Source organism: Talpa occidentalis, unplaced genomic scaffold, assembly GCF_014898055.3.
Source record: "Talpa occidentalis isolate TD23 unplaced genomic scaffold, MPIMG_talOcc4v2.1 talOcc4.10, whole genome shotgun sequence".
NCBI classification, from domain to species: Eukaryota; Metazoa; Chordata; class Mammalia; order Eulipotyphla; family Talpidae; genus Talpa; species Talpa occidentalis.
Window position 1 is genome coordinate 32,574,502 of NW_023600993.1, and position 15,283 is coordinate 32,589,784.

General features: G+C 43.2%; 1 long non-coding RNA gene across 1 annotated transcript; it reads right to left on the reverse strand.

The window, feature by feature from the left end:
* Positions 1–10,106: 10,106 nt before the first annotated feature.
* LOC129146511 (uncharacterized) lies at positions 10,107–11,757 on the reverse strand. The gene is made up of 3 exons (XR_008553362.1): positions 11,478–11,757; positions 10,556–10,943; positions 10,107–10,395 (listed from the first exon to the last, which is right to left on the reverse strand). It is a non-coding gene; the product is annotated as an uncharacterized LOC129146511 (long non-coding RNA).
* Positions 11,758–15,283: the final 3,526 nt, after the last annotated feature.

The following is a 15,283-nucleotide window of genomic DNA, read 5'->3' on the forward strand; positions in this document are numbered from 1 at the left end:
TAAGGATACAGGAGCTTTTCAGGGGCTCTGAAGACAGAGCTGCAGCAGGGTATCAATAACAGGTGGCAGAGGCAGGAGGCTGGGAACAGGAGGCCCCCCTCTCTGCCTCTACCCTCTGCCTCTCTCCCAATACCTGCACATGATCTTTCTTATTTCTGCTTTCACCAGCTGAGGATTTCTCCCAAAGAGACCTGCCAGACCAAGAGGAGATTAATTGTGGTTTGGGGACCGAGGCATTGGTGTGAGCATCAGTCCCTTCCTCACCCTGAGTGGACAGATGTGAAATGCTGATTCCCTGAGGTCTCCTCTGCCAGTCAGGTGCATGGGGAAGAGGTCAAGTTTAAAGCATGGAATTAGTGACAGGTTTTGAGGCTGGTCCCCACAGGGCAGTGGTTCTCAAAATGTGATCCCCAGACACACAGTATTAGCAGCATGTGAGACCCACAGCTCAGGCCCCACCCTCCCAGACCTGCTGAATTGGAAATTCTCCGGGGGGGGGGGAGGTCTGTGTTTTCACAAGGGAAAGCTGGAGAAGGCCCTCCATCATAGACAAACCATTTCCGCAGTGCTGGCGGTCTTCTACTGCACTTCCTTAGAGTCATGGTGAAATAGGCAAAAGATAGACAACATCCGAGCTGGCAGTTCCCCTTCCCTCCTCTTGCTTTAGCAGTGTACACTGTGAGCAAGAACTTCCCAAATTTCACTGCTGGCATGGAGTCCGATCTTCCCTCTTTACTTTTGGGGAAACTGAGGTCCTGCAGGGTAGTAAGTCACAAACCAGTGTCTCACATTCATTGGCACAGACAGAATGAGCACTCAGGCCTCCCAGCTTCAAGGTGTTGTGAGAAAAAAATGGAACTTCTCTAGGTCAAAGAGAAAAGTAACTGAGGAAGTAGATACAATGAAGGCATACTAGCCCTGTGCAGATAATTGAGAGGAACTCTGAATCAGAGAGTGGAGTCAAGTAGCATGAGGGCAGCATCTGTAGTGCCATGATGTGAACTCCCCAGCAGTATCAGCCTAAGACCCATTGGCAAGTCTCAAATTTTATTGTCATAATTATTATTGTTTAAGATTTATTTATTTCTGCACACAAGAACTAGGGTGTAGGTCAGAGATGTGGGGGTGAGAGGGTTCACCAGAGACAGAGTGGGGAGCAGAACAGGCAGACTGACTGAAATACACTGCTGAGGGGAGCAGTAGGCGAGGCAGGAAAGGTCTGCTGCGCCATGTGGGTTAGCTCCCTGGCTGGGGATCGAACTCATGCTGCAGTGGCTGCTGATAGCTTCACAGTGCTGAGAATTAACCCTTTGCACCACCAGGGAGGCCCCCTCATTGTTGTAATTATTACACCACAAATCAAGGAAACCTAAACCCAACAGTAGTTCAACATTAGAATATTCAAGAAAGGGAAAGAGAAGGAGGAGAGGAAGGAGAGAAAGAGAACACAGTTGGTAGAGCCACAGCAAAAGAAAATTATACTTCCTAAGTTCTTATATTTAAATGGATCTGTGAAGCATCCAACAAGGAGAAATGAAAAGAAGGGGCATCCCTCGTGGCACAGGGGTTAAAGACAACGCTATCAAGCTGTCTGCAGTCACTGCAGCAAGAGTTCGCTCTCCAACCAGGGAGCTACCCACATGGCACAGCAGACCTCTCCTGACTCGCCTGCTGCTCCCCTCAGCAGTGTCTTTCAGTCAGTCTGCCTGTTCTGCTCCCCACTCTCTCTGGTGACTCCTCTTACCCCCACATCTCTGGTCTGTACCCCAGTACTTATATGCATAAATAAATAAATCTTTTTTTAAAAAGAGTTATGAAAAGTACCTGATGTCTGGACTTTGAGAAAGTACAAAAAGAAAGATATTCTTGGCAGTTAATGTGTTAATCTTAATAAAAGGAAGTGGTGAGTCCAATCTGAACTGGGTGAATCAATGTGGTTTGTGAGGGACAGGAGGCGAGCACACAACGAAAGAATTAACAAGGATTAAAAAAGGGGAACCAGCCGGAACCAAAACAAATAAATCTTTAATTGCACTTAGCGCTGGGTTTTACCAAGATGCAGATTGGAGGTGGGACAGCAAGGACAATTGTGCAGATTGTACCCTAAACAAAAGTGTCTTCCCCCAGGAAAGGACAGACTCCAGTGCTCTGCTCACAGGCTGTACCCAGCACAACCCTGGGTGACATGTGTTCTAGACCTCCAAGGTCAAATGACACACTCACACTGCTGGGTTGTCATTTGATATTTGTAATATGATATATGTATGCTCAAAGAAACCACTTGTAAGCCATCCATTTCAAAGAAATAGACTTGGGTTCCTTACAAATAATTCCTTTATTTTCTTTCTGAAGTCCCAAACTCAGGAATTTCAACCTTTTATGGTCATTATCTTGGTGCCTGGACAGAGCAAAGTGAGAATCTACCCTCGCAGAGCAATGAGAGTGAACCAGACCCCCTCTTGGGAAGAGGCACCAACTCCAGTGTGATCCCAGCTGACTTGAGAGTCAGAGTGATAACTCCCCTTATTCATTCATTCATTTTCCTTCATCTTCTTTGTTTCTGAAAATACTTTTTTCAAGATCCTAGGGATCTCATGCCATGTTTTGGGATTGCTTTACACTGCACTCCATGATCTCTCTGTGTATATATAGAACTAGAACTTGTCAGACCTCTTCACTTTTAGAAATTCTTCCCAAACATCAATTCTTTTTTTCCCAATATAAGTGCCTTTTATTTTGAAACTGAAACAGTGGGATGAAGGGGTCTGTAGCTGAAGCAGCCTTCACAGGGAAAGAAAAATGGAAGGTTCATCCTGCAAAAGAACCAACCCCACAGGTCTGGGCCCACTGCCCCAGCTTCACACACAGAGTAAAGAATAGATTAAAGGGTGGGAGGAAAGTGCAACCAAGCCAGGGGTGCTGATGATGGCTGGTGGATTCCCAGCAAAGTACAATAATCAATATGCCCACAATTAGCAAGTGGGTGTGGCCATGCCACACAGCAGCCACCTTTCAGCTACCACCACAAGTCCCATTCTTAAAAATACATTTTTCCCTATGCTGAGCAAGTGATGTCTCTTGGACTGGATACCAATTCACTTTGCCACAGGGTAGGGGGCAATTTTAACTTATTCTGGTTTCTGGGATGAGGATCGAGATGCTAAAGAACTGGGATGGGGGTTGGAAATGGTGGTGGAGGGTGTTTATCCCTTAAGGCTAATTCACAATCAACTGAAATTCATCTTGAACATCCTTACTTTGAGTGGGTTATGTGAAACTTACACACAAAAAGCCTCAAGTTTTGATATGGTCAAAATTAGACAGAAATAGTGGCAGCCTCTAAAAAGGAAGAGGAAAGACAACCTAGGGACTCGTTTGTGCTGAAAATTTCCAACCCAGGGAACTGGGCCAGGGTGTGGGAGGGAAGCTGGTCCCTTGCATGTGCTTAGCATCAACTGGGTGACCCGAGGCTGTATCCAGAGTCTGACCTCTTCACCTCCTCCTCTGCTGTTGTCCTTTCCAAGGCACCACTGTGGGTAGAACTTTGCCTCATTTGCTTCCCTGCTTCTGCCTCAACAGGTTAATGCTCTGTGCAGCTGCCAGCGCCATCCTGTTAAAGCATAGCCCCTCTGCTACCCCAACGCTTGGAAAGCACCCCAGCTGGTGCCCAGGAAAAGGGAAGGACTCTGCCGGAGGCCTGCCAAGCCCCTCATGACATAGCTCTCAACAACCTCTCCTCCGTGGGTCCCACCACGCTCCCCTATCCCCTCTGCTGCAGCTACGGGGCTTCCTTACTCTTCCTTTGTGCACAAGTGTTGAAATGTCTAGGCCAGATGTCTGTCTAAAAACAGAACTGCTAAATTAGAGCATCTATACATCTTCCAGGCATTGCCAAATTGCTCCACATGTGGGCTTTACATTCCTGCCCACATTATAGGAGAGGGTTGGTTTCTCCACATCGCGAGCAACCCTTGAGGATATGGCCACACTTTTTAATGTTTACTAATCAGATGGGTGGGAAATGTTAGCCCAATATTGTTTCCATTTATATTTTCTTGATGCAAAGTTAGCAAATTTTTATGTTTATTGACCATTTGTATTTCTTATTCTGGAAAACTGCTGGGGCAGAGAAGAGGTTCTAATCATTCAATTTCTTAAAAATTCATGGTTTTTCCATTTCTCATGAATCAGTTTTGGGAATGTACAATTTTCTGGAAAATGATCCATTTTGTCTATATTGTAACTTTGCGGAACGTTGCTCCATTCTGATGGGCAGTTACATCTTTTGTGGCGGCTGCCACTGCTGTATATTGCTTAGTTGTGCAGCTTCTCCTTTCTTCCTTCATTCATCTTCTAGAGGTGGGGTCATTAAGCGTAAAGAGCCTAAGGTCAGGTTTGCCTCCACAGGAATTACAAAGGCGTGAGTCTTCAGAACCTTTTAGATTTCAGAATTGCAGGCTCCAGGTTGTGAATCTACACTTTCATTTTCATTCACTTCTAACTACATTGTCATTTTTGTTCTGCTTTCATTTGCAACTTGTAAGATGCTTAGACATTTAGTTTTTTGTTACCAAAAACATGATTTTTTGGCTTTCTGATGATCTTTAATTAGTAAATTACAATCAAGCATGCCACTGCATTTGGTGGCATTGCCAGAAAGAAAGTGCAAGTTTCTCACTTGGTCTTCACTGACACCCAAAGGGAGCAGGGGCCCTTGTTACAGCTGGGCAGAAGTTGGGGTCTGGCTAGGTTCCCACTAACACCATTGTGCGTGGGAGAGCCTCGATATTCTTTCCCATGTGACCTCCACTAACACCATGTCGCTGCTGGACCTCGTTACTGAGTGGTGTTGGACGCCCTGCCTTCCCTCCAGCTTTCCTGATGCCATCCCACTAGGGGGTGGGACAGATGCTTTGTTACTGCTGGGTGGGAATTGAAGGTCAGTATCCCTACACAGTCCCCCTGGTTCTGCAGAGAGGAGAGGGTGAGCAGCAGCACACCTGGTGGGATGAGACCTCTGATCCCTACCTTCTCTGATGCCATTCCACACAGGAGGAAAAGAGAGGTTGAGGTAGCGCCATTATAGCCTGTCCAGGATGAATCTGCACCCACTCCATGGGTCTTTGATAGCATGAGTGGTGTGGAGGCCACACTTTTCTATAGGGTTTGTCTGGAGTAGAGCATTTAGTGTTTAAAGTTTCCTCTCTCTCTAGTCCTTTGTCTAGGGGACAGTGGGCTTTGGCTGGGACTGGGTTTTGTCTGTACTGATATTTATTTCCCAGTTTCTAGTTTCTCTTGCATTTAGTTTGGGATTTAATGAGATACAGAAGTAGTCCAGTGGATTCTCCATCATGTTGATCCTGGCCTAAAGTCTCTCCCTAGCTACCTCTGCTCTTCACCTTTCAGAGGTGTTTGTTTGTCTAACATGTGGTAACGAAGGGTATTCATCACGTTCAATGGCAGGAATAAGAAATAGTGCTTTTATTCTAGAAGCCCCTGGTTATTTTTCATGTCCTTTCCCCACAACTCGACTGTGAGAGGCAGGTCTGGCCTGTTTGCCACAGCAATTCCAGGAGCGGCTAGATGTCCAAGTGTTTGTGGGCATTCAGTCATGGGTACATGGAGAAAAAAATACTAAAAGGAAATACAACTAAATATTTATAGTGTAGACTTGTAATGGTCAAACTATAGTTGCTTTTTCTCTGTATATATTAACTGATTTTTTAAATGCATATGCTTCACCTTTATCATGGAAGAAATAAGCTTTTCAACAAAAAAATCATGGAATCCAAGACAGGTGAGCATATGTTAAGAGCTCCCCTGCTTTATTCCCTTTTTTCTAAGAGAATTTTATTCTCCAGACTCAGATTAATTACATTAGAGTTCTGGGAAGAATTTTGTGAGTATAACTAGAAAATCATTGTCAATATTTGGAGTGTAAGAAAGGAAGCAAAAGACTAGAATTGCTTAAATATCCTGGCTTCAGTTATATAAAAGGAGACTGCCTGGAGTATTAACTTAAGATTGGTACCGAACCTTCACAAAAGTTAAGCAGAATAATGCATAATTTATAAATGCTAGCTTATAAATATCAAAAGACACTAATTATGAAGGGCAGCCCTGTCAAAGGGGCAGATGGTAAGGTGAACCCCAGACATGATAGGAAGAGGAGGTAGAGGAAGAAGTTGGAAAGGATTTACAAGTCATTCACTCTGCTAAATTCAATATCCAAAGTCCACGAGCTTGAATATCAATCTTGCATTTCCACCCCCAACTTCTGGCCTAAATTTCCCTGTACTTCATCCACGGTGCTCACGAACTTCTGGTTTGGCCCCTTTTGTGCATTCTTAAGCAATAACTTCTCAGTTTCACCTCACTCATCCACCCCCCAGTTTCTCATTGCTCAATCTCTTTCCCTAGTGCCATCTGCTCCCTGGCAGAGCAACCGTCAGTTATATTATACCACAACGCAAGTCTAATAAAAATTCTTGCCATATCAACCAAATTTCCCTTTTTAAACAGTTACTCAATTAGTAACTCCAGAATTGCCTAATAAAGCTCATTGGCAACATGATATTTGGCAGACTCTCTGCTGCCTAGTATATATAGCATTTGGAACTTAAATGATGAGAAATAAATTTATTTGGATTGGATTGGATTGAATAGAAAACTAAGTCAAAGGAGAAATGAAAAATGGTTCAACAAATGCTGCTGAGGATGTGGAGAAAAAGGAGCCCTCATCCAGAGTTGCAGAGAATATAATTTGCAGCCTCATTGCAAAACAGTATGGAGAGTCCTTGAAAAATAAATAATTGGGAATACCATGTGATCCGGCAATACCACTGCTAAGTATTTACCCAAAGAGCATGAAAGCACTATTACAAGAGATTTATGCACTCCAGTGTTCACAGCAGCATAATCCACAAAAACCAAGTCACAGAATCAACCTAAACGCTCAACAGCACATGTTTGGGTAGCGGAATTGTGGAGTATATACACTCGGGGGGAATACCACTCGGCTCTTAAACGGCTGTAACAGTGCCTCTGGAGACAAAGTGAATGAATCTTCAGATGATTTTTGCTAAGTGAAATTAGTCAGAAGGTGAAACAAATGGATGATTTCACTCATTTGCAGAATGAAAAAAACAAACTGGTAAAGCACAGGAGAAGTAATTCTTAGACTCTGAAAAATATACTGGTTACCAGAGGAAATGAGGGGAGGGAAAGTGAGGGAGGAAATGGGGTGAACAATTTCTCTGGAGCTTCGTGGAGGGTGAGGGCAGGTGTGCACGTATGGAGGCTGAAGTCGCACTCCCATTGTCATATAGCTATGGAAACAACTGAAAATTAAAATATGAGGGAAAAAACAGAGAAGAACCTTTTCACGAAGATGGGGCTGAAAGGAAAGAGGGAAGCCCCCGCCCCTCACAAAGCTGAAGCAAATGCAGAAGGTTTGCAGCCAAGAAGTGGTGCTTAAAGGTGTCCACAGCTGCAAGAAATGGGCCTCCCTGGTGGCAAGGGGTTAAGATGCAACCTATGAAGCTATCCGCAGCCACTGCAGCATGAGTTCCATCCCCAGTCGGGGAGCTACCCACCTGGCGCGGCAGACCACTCCTGCCTCGCCTGCTGCTCCCCTCAGCAGTGTATTTCAGTAGATCCACCTGTTCTGTTCCCCACTCTGTCTCTGGTGAATCCCCTCACACCCTCCCCCACCCACCTCTGGCCTACACCCCAGTTCTTGTAGGCATAAATTAAAAAAAATTTTTTTTGAAAAAATAAAAAATGGGGGTTAATGGTGGTGTATAAGTAGGAAAATGAAATGAAATAATGACAGGAAACTCGCGTGTATTTAGGGATTTAGTATATATTAAAGGTGGCACTTGAAGTCAGTTGGGAAAAGATATGTTATTTGATAAATAGTGCTGGGAAAATTGGTTATACATGGGAAAGAAATAAAGTTAAACTCTTTATACCATATATAAAATATAAGTTCCAGATGAATTAATTGTAATGTAAGAATGAAAAGGGGAAAAAGTCTCCTGTAGGTGTAGAAGAAAATACTAAAAAAAATTTTATTCCTTTGGGATAGGGAGGGTCTTACTAACTGCACACAAAATTTGAGCAGTAAAATAGACTCAATAAACCAAATTAGAAGACAGGACACAGAAAAAAAAGAAAATATCCACCACATTTAACAGCCCAAATATCCAGCCTCATATGAGCAGAGCTAACATCGTAAAGACACCTCTCTTCTTTGTTCCACAGAGCTCCTGAGAGCACGCCAGCTACAGCGGTCCTTCCCTGATGCCAGCCCTTATCAGTGGCTTTACTTTCTATGGTTTCAGTTACCCATGGACAATCATGATCCAAAACTCACATACCATCACATATTTTGAGGGAGAGAAAGGACAATCACATAACTTTTGTTACGGTATATATTACAATATACTATACAGTGTATATAGTATATTACGGTATATTAGTATAGCTCATCTATCCTCTTATTCATTATTGCTATTAATCTCTGTGGTTAGAAGCTTGGAACTCTCTGTCTTATCATCCCACAGACCCTCTGCCCTTCTTATCCATCCCCAGACCACCTCTAGGAAGAGGCAATGTGGTCTTTACCACCAGGTAAAGATTTCATCCATTGCACTTATATAATGAAAGGGTTCCAAGAGCTTCCAGATTGGTGAGGTGCTGGGAGGATGGTGTGCCAGAGAGGACAGGAATCATCACATCCCTCCCGCCACACCTTGCCATATGCATTTCTTCTGTCTGGCTGTTCCTGATTTGTATTCTTTTATAATTAACTGTTAATCAAATAGTAAGCTGTTTTCCAAAGATTACTGTTAGCTGTTCTAACAAATTATCAAACCCAAGGAAGGGTTCGTGATAACCCCCAACTTGTAGCTGGTTGTTCAGAAGTATGAGAAGTACGGACTTGCAGTTGGCGTCTGGAGTATAACAGTCTCGTGGGACCGAGCCCTTAACCTGTGGGATTTGTGTTAACTCCAGGCAGTTAGCATTAATAGCAAACTGTAGAACACCCAGGTGGTTTGCAGAGAGCACCGCAGCATAGGGAAATGCTGTGTCCTGTGCATAGTGGAAATATGTGTCTGCTGTAGTTGAATTATGAGTAAGAGCATAGGAAAAACAGGAATTTTCTTTCTAGTCTTCCTAAGGATTTGTTAGGATAATATATTTTTGTTAGTTTACATTTCACTCTAAATTGCAATCCATTTGTGGAATACAGCTAAAGTAGTATTCAGAGAGACATTGAGAACACCAAAATCTTAGGGAAAATGTCTCAAGTAAGTGACCTCAACCTACAACTGAGGAAACCAGAAAAAAGGACAAACTAAATCCAAAGTAAATGGAAGAAAGAATACAATAAAGCTTAGAGTATAAATCAATCAATAGAAAACAAATGAAAATAGAGGGAAAAATCAATGAAACCAAAAACAAGTTCTTTAAGATCAATAAATCTAATGGAGCTGTAGCTGGGTTAATCAAGAAAAAAATAAAGAAGATACAAATTGCCAGTGTCAAGAATGAAAGAAGTAGTGTCACTATAGATCCTATACATATAAAGTATAGGGTTAATAATGTAACACTTAAACTACTAAGCGTGAGTAATTTTTTACCAACAAATTATATAACAGAAAAGCATGCAACCAAAGCTTACCCAAAAGGAAATACGTAAATAATCCCACAGCTATTAAAAGAACTAAGAGTTTTATAGAAAGAAAACGCTAGACCTAAATGGTTTCAATTCTACTACACATTTAAAGAAATAATACCAATTCTCCCAACTCTTCAATAAAATTGAGGGGCTACTTCACAACTTACGAGATTTACATTACCATAATACCTGTTCATGGACATAAATGAAGTACAATCTAACCCCATGCAGAAATCAGATTTCACTATTCTACAGAGAGGAGCCCTATCTGTTCTTCCGGTATCGCCCACTGTCATTCCATGTCTTTTACATCCTGCCTCTATCAGAAGTCAATCTGCCTGAAGACAGGCAGCCTCAGTATGTTTTTTTAAGGTTTTTTTTTTTTTTTTCAATATTTATTTATTTATTTATACAAGCACTAGGTACAGTCAGAAGCGCAGGAGGGTGAGAGAATTCACCAGAGCCAGAGCGGGGAACAGAGCAGGCAGACTGACAAAGTACACTGCTGAGGGGAGCAGCGGGCGGCAGGAGAGGTCTGTGCACCATGTGGGACCCTCACTGGCGTCCAGGGATCGAACCAGCGCTGCAAAGACTGCAGGCAGCTTCGCAGCCCAGCGCTCAACCGCTGCACCACCGGGGAGGCCCAGCCTCGGTATTTCTTTTCTCACAGAATTTTCTTCAGCCCTTGGCACTTGTTGACTTTTCTCTACCTAGATAAAATATCAAGTGATTTCATGAATTGTTTGGGAGAAAAAAGCAAGAGGAGAAAGGATCTGTGTATGGGAGAAGAGGGGCTGTGTGCAGACAGGCCAAGGGGAAACCACGGCTGTGAATGGAAAGGACCTGTGGGAGAGCGTCCACCATACTCACAAATACAGTGATTTCATTCTTTTTTTTTTGAAAATGATAATATTCCAATGCTTGGTGTTAATTCTTTCTTGAATGTGCTTATATACAATTGTTCCTCATTCCTCATGTTGGAGATAACGTTCCCTTTTCATTTGAAAAAAGACAAAAGTTCAGATTTAAACACATTCTCTTTTGGATGCATTGCTTTATTCTGGGCTCCTCTCCCCAGTGAGCGCCGCTGAAGACACCAAGTCTACCAGAGAATTTTGCTCACAATTCTGACTTTGGTCATATAGCCTGGGCCTTAACATCAAAGCAGAGGAAGGCAAGAGGAGTTGACTCATCTGTGCTTGAAGTGAGTTGCAGGTATCAGTGAGAAAAGCCGGATGCACATCTCCCTTCTTTGGTGCTAAATAACAGAAAATTTAAAACTCATACAGATTTGAAATATCACACATTGGAACTAGAATAGTTATTGCAGCTCTGGTGGTGTTAAAGGCCACAGAAGACAAAAAAAAAAAAGGTGAAACCCTGTTAAGATTTTTTTTTTTGAGGTAACATTGGTTTACAACCAATGCTGTATATGATTTAAGGGTGTAGTTCACACCTGCTCATATACATCACTACATAAAAGCACCCATAGGCCTTTACCGTAGACCATTGGACCCCCTCCCCACTTTGTTCCCTCCCCCAGCTCCCCTCCTCTCTAATAACCTCAATTCTGCAGTCATGTTTCTAGGCTTTGTTTTGGTTTAGTTTTCTTCATGTCTTTGTTTTCGTCCTCCGTATTCCGCATATGAGTGAAATCATCCTGTATTTGCCTTTCTCCTTCTGACTTATTTCACTTAGCCTCATGCCCTCCATTTCCAGTGGACAAATGGCAACAGTTCATCTTTTTTAACAGTTTAGTAGTATTCTATCATGTATATATATATGTCCTTACCTGCACCTCTGTAATTGGACACTCGGCTTGTTTTCATAACTTGACATATGGTAAACAGTGCTGCATTGAACAGAAGAGTGCATTTATCCCTTTGAACTAGCTTTTTTTGTATTCTTTGGGTAGAATGGAATTTCTACCCCAGAATGGAATTTCTGGGATATGTTATAGATCTTTTTTAAATACTTTGAGGAAACTCCATACTGTTTCCAGAGGGCCTGGGCCAGTCCACATTCCCATCAACAGTGTAGGAGGATTCCTTTTGCTCCACACCCTCGCTGACAGTTATCACCCAGGTAACTGACAGTTATCACCCAGGTAACTGACAGTTATCACCCAGGTAACTGACAGTTACCACCCAGTTAGTAACTGGCAGTTATCACCCAGGATTCCAAGTAACCCCAAAGTGCTAACTTGTTCAGGTTCCCCTTTCTGCCACTAGCCTAGGAGTTGCTAAGGGACAGGGACTGCAGTCTATGCATCTTTTTAACCTTAGCACCTGGCCCAGAATGGCGGTTCTGTGAAGGTTTGATGAATTATAATCATGTATGTCTTATCTTACTTCTTCCAGACTACGAGCTCCAGGTACTGATTCCAATGATCTGTTTAGTATCTGTCTCCCCTACTAAACTATGAACAGTACTCCCCATTTTCAAAACCATGCCTAACCTATTGTGAGCTCTCAATTAGTATTTTTGAATGACAACAAAATTGAGCCTCCTTGTTTCTAACCGGTTGGTCATTTGCTCAGCTGTTTTCCTGCAGCCAAGTGCTAATCACCTAGGGTATCTAAAGTTATCTGCTAGTGCAGTGCTTCTCAAACTTTGATGTGTAGATTCACTGAGAGGCCCAGGTTCTTAGTTCCCCCATGTGATTCAATTATCTACCAAAATTGGTGAAACAATGCTTTTGTGCTCTCCGACATTTGTCATGCGGTGCCATCATAGAAAGTGACGTCATGCGGTGCCATCATAGAAAGTGACGTTACTCTGCATATTAGCATAAACAGCTACTTGCCATCAGGGGACATGATCTCATGACATACCCAGGATCCTTTCATTCCCTGGGAGCACCAGTTGGAAGGTTCTAAAGAACTGATACTCAAACAGTGGTCTGAGGACCAGAAGCCTCAGCATCAACTAAGAGTTTGTTTAAAATGACGCAGCACTATGAAGCTAGACACAGCCACTGCAGCATGAGTTCGATCCCCAGCCAGGGAGCTGACCCACATGGCACAGCAGACTTCTGACTTGCCTACTGCTCCCCTCAGCGGTGTATTTCAGTCAATGTATTTCAGTCAAGTTCTCAAGAGGGATTGGACGCACATTAAAGCCTGTAAAGTATTGGTTTAAATATCCCTAGCCTTAAAACTCCAAGACCTTGCTCATCAACACAAAATTTATGGGTGTCCAGGAAAAGGCACAGCTCTTCCCTCCCTGGAGTTGACTCAGAGAAACAGGGGAAGTGGGGCAGAAACCTGCTGAGCTCAGCTACAAATGTTGTTTACACTTGAGGTTGTATGTGTGTGAGTGCACACTCATGTTCTGTTCCTGTCAGAGCATTGTTGAGCCAGAGAGTAAGAAGCCAGGTCTTGCATTTTAAAGTCAAAGTTCTAAGAGAGGTCGAGAGATTCCTGCACTGACCCTTGAGCTCACTGTCTGCAGTTGTCATTATATCCAGGGCAAGGCTTTCTGTTCTGTTCCTGCTACCACAACTCTAGTTTATTCATTCACATATTCATTCAGTGAGCATCTATCCCGTACCACACACTGCATTAGGCATCAGAAATGCAAATAGGAAAGACACTTTGATCCTCACTCCACCCTCTGCCAAAAGCCTCTCATGCTACCGATTTATACTGCATACCACACCAGATTAAATATCTAAAAATGCATATTTCGTTGTGTCATTTCCCTGGGCTAGTTCCTCTCACGGTGCCAACCTTCTTCATTTGCTGACCTATTTCCCAACATTTTCCTGTGTAAACCCACCAACCACTGAGTAGGTCATTCATTGTTCCCCAAATGTGCTAGCACTTTCTACTAGAATCTAATTCATCAGGGCTAGGGAGATGGCTGACCACCTGTACTTTTGCATTTTTGTAAAATTCCTTGTCTGGGTCTGATGCACTGAGAACCGCTTGCTAATAAGATCAGAGACTTGACCTCTGCCCACTGGATACTTGCAGCTCAGCAACTCAGCAACACAGGATGTAAGACAAGGACAGTGACAGGTGGAAGGTGTGTTGGCATCAGCCTGGATGGGGCTGAACAGGGCATCCAGGAAACTGTGTGGAGGACCCTGGAATGGTGTTTGTAGGTAGATGAGAGGAGGAAAGTTTCTCAGGCTGGAGAACCCATGTGAAGCTGAGTGATAACTTTAGGGAAATAGAATGAATCGGTGGAATGAAGCTGATGTGGTGGGATCTCATGTGGGGCAGCCACAGGGAGAGAGTGGAGAGGCCCCGGGGGCAGACCTCAGACACCGGAGGGTTTGATCTTACTCCACATTGGGTTACCTGGGGAGGTGGCCTGAAAGATTTTAATCAGAGGAATACAGACCTGAACTTTAGCCTCAAATGAGCAGTCTGGGTGTTCTGCAGAGATTGTGTGATAAGATGCAGGAGGGGCTGGGAGCAGGGCAGTCAAGTTCAAAGCCAGTCGGAGAGCCACATGGAGCTTAGTGCAGTGTAATAGATAATCATCCTGACTTGACTCTGGCACTAGTAGCTACACAGCCTCCATCAAGTCACACCAACTAGGGCTCGGTGTCTCCAACCATAACATGGACGAATAGCACCGCATAATCGGAAAGGTGGCTTCTGGACTACGAGTCCAACATGTGGTGAAATTTAATGTGAGAGACATTTTTTATTGTGGTATAATATACACAATATGAAATTCACCATTTTTCAGTGTACAAGCCAGCGTCGTGAAGCACATGTACATTGTGCTACCATTCATCTCCAGGACTTTTTGGGTCTTCCTCAGCTGAAACTCTTTGCCCATTAAACATGACATTTTAACAATATTAAATCTTGCAATTCATGAACTTAGAATGTCTTTCCATTGTCTTCTTTAATTATGTTAGCAGTGTTTTGCAGTCTTGGGATGCAAATCTTTCACCTCCTTGGTTATGTTTATTCCTAAATATCTGATCCTTTGTGATGCTATTGTAAATATTTTTTTTTTAATTTCAATTTTGGTTTGTTCACTGGTGGCAATTGAAATGTTACCGAGGGGGCCTACCTGGTGGCACAAGGGGTTAAGACGCAACCTATGAAGCTATACGCAGCCACTGAAGCACGAGTTCAATCCTCAGCCAGGGAGGTGACCCACATGGTGCAACAGACCTCTCCTGGCTTGCCCACTGCTCCCCTCAGCAGTGTATTTCAGTCAGTCTGCCCATTCTGTACCCCACTGTCTCTGGTGAATCCTCTCACCTCCCACACATCTGGCCTGTACCAGTTCTTGTGTGCATAAATAAATCTTTAAAAGAAAGAAAGAAAGAAAGAAACGCTACTGAGTTTTGTGTGTTAATTTTGTTTTTTTTTTGTTTTTTTTTTTTGGTTTTTTTTTTTACAAATTTTATTTTTATATTCCCCATACAATTGCAACCTCCTTATTTTGACCCCAATCCCTCCCCTACCCACCCCCCATCCCTCACAGAGTGTCTCTGGTTCATAGCTTTTGTTGATTTTGATTTTCAACAGCTGGGACTACATCAAGTTAAAGAGCTTCTGCACAGCAAAAGAGACAATAACAAAAACAAAGAGAAACCCCACCAACTGGGAGAACATTTTGGCACGC